Below are 2,312 nucleotides of genomic sequence, written 5' to 3' on the forward strand. Positions count from 1 at the left end.
AAGCCATCCCTCCAGCCTTTCTGTCAGTTTTATAACAACAAACGCTGGAACCAGAAACTACTATGCCACTAGAGGTAGCAAAGGACCTCTTGAGGGCTGGAGAGATGGCTTAGCGGTTAAGCGCTTGCTTGTGAAGCCTAAGGGCCCTGGTTCAAGGCTCGATTCCCCAGGACTCACGTTAGCCAGATGCACAAGGGGTGCACGCGACTGGAATTTGTTTGCAGTGGCTGGTAGACCTGGCACGCCCATTCTCTTTCTCTCTCTCTCTCTCTCTCTCTCTCTTTCTCTCTCTCTCTGTCACTCTCAAATAAATAAATAAAAATAAACAAAAATAATAAGAAAGGCCCTCTTGAAAGCCTTGAATATTTAATTATATATTTATTCATCCACTTACTACCTATTTATTTATTATGTATGAAAGGGGGCATATGTGCCACACATGGCAACACTTTGAATCCAGCTTTATGTGGGTGCTGAGAAATGGCACCCAGGTTGTTCTAGGGTCAAATTCCTCTGCATTGAAAGCAGTAATTATGGCCTGACAGACACTGATGCATACTGAGCCGTCTTAGCTGTTGTAATTTGACTAGGACGTCTTCCACAAATTCATATGTTTTAAATGCTTGGTCCCCAGCTGATGACAACTTGGGAGGTGGAGCATTGCTGGAGGAGATGTGTCTCCGGGGTGAGCCTGGAGGTTTATTGTCCCTTAGCTTGCCAGTGTTAGGGTGCCTCACTCTCTGGCTGCTGTTTCTGCCTCCTGTGGCTGAGTAGGCCATCCAGCCTCTGCTGGCGCCATGCTTTCCCCTGCAACCGTGAAGCTTCCCCTAGAGACTGACAGCTGGACGTGGTGGCGCACGCCTTTAATCCCAGTACTCGGGAGGCAGAGGCAGGAGGATCACCGTGAGTTCGAGGCCATCCTGAGACTACATAGTGAATTCCAGGTCAGCCTGGGCTAGAGTGAGACCAACAAAACAACAACAAATCCTCCCGTCTACTGCTTTTGGGGGCCTTGCCTGAGCAGAGAGAAGATAATGACAATGCTACCCCATAGTAACCTTTCCATCTCACAGACAGAAGACACAGTTCCTAATGAGGCCTGACGTAAGCACTGTGCTGCTGAGTAACAATCTTGATTGCCCTGCCATCAAGGTGGACCAAGCCGAGCATGGTGGTGCATGCTGTTAATCCCAGCACTCAAGAGGCAGAGGTAGGAGGATCGCCGTTAGTTCAAGGCCAGCCTGACACTACATAATGAATTCCAGGTCAGCCTGGGCTAGAGTGAGATCCTACCTTGAAAAAACTAAATAATAAATAAATAATGGTGGGTAAGCAGCATCTGGAATGTTCCCTTTCTACTCCTGAACTGAAAGATGTCACACTTGGGGCTTCAGTGTTGGACAGTGATGGAATCCATCCATGCCATATTAAAACCATTCATTATTTTAGCCTACATTCCACACACTGCGGTTGTCTTATAACCGTGGCTTCTTAGGTTATAACTAGAAACTCGTGACTCACAAGAGTTTTAATTAGAGGTGTGACCAGTCACAAGTCTATCTGGACCAGAGCTAGAACCTTTTTAAAATATATATATATTATTTGAGAGAAAAAAAAAGAGGCAGAAGGAATGGGCATGCCAGGGCCTATAGCCACTGTAAACAAACTCCAGACACATACACCACATGGGCACCTGGCTTATGTGGGTTGTGGGGAATCGAACCTGGGTCCTTAGATTTCACAGGCAAGTGCCTTAACCACTAAGCCATCTCTCCAGCCCTAGAACCTTTATAATATGAGGTTTTCTCGGAGATATTAAGTTGTTTCCTAAGGGATTAAAGTGCCTTCCAACTTCTCAGTGCTGATAGGGAGACATGGCAAGAACAATGTCACTCTATGACATTGAGGGGTGTCCAACCATAGTCTTCAGGCTGGTTTTGGTCAAGGACAGCTTTATTTATTTATTTATTTATTTATTTATTTTTGTAGTGCATGCTTTTATTTTTATTTTTATTTTAGCATTGGTCAATAGTTTGGTTTTATTCTTTTTTTTTAAATTTGATTTATTAGTTTTCTTTTCATCATATACAGGCAGTTTGGTACCATTGTTTAGGCTCATCTATGATCTACCCCCTCCCATTAGACCCTCCTTGTTGATGTAAATGGGTCGTGCATTGTGGAGTTAGTCCCCAGTTATTGGTATGATAAATGTCTCTGTAAATCATGACCCAACATGTGGCTCTGACATTCTTTCCGCCCCCTCTTCCGCAAAATTTCCCTGAGCCATGTTGGGTTCATTTTTGGTCTGCTTC

The sequence above is a fragment of the Jaculus jaculus genome, chromosome 11 (assembly GCF_020740685.1).
Source record: "Jaculus jaculus isolate mJacJac1 chromosome 11, mJacJac1.mat.Y.cur, whole genome shotgun sequence".
NCBI classification, from domain to species: Eukaryota; Metazoa; Chordata; class Mammalia; order Rodentia; family Dipodidae; genus Jaculus; species Jaculus jaculus.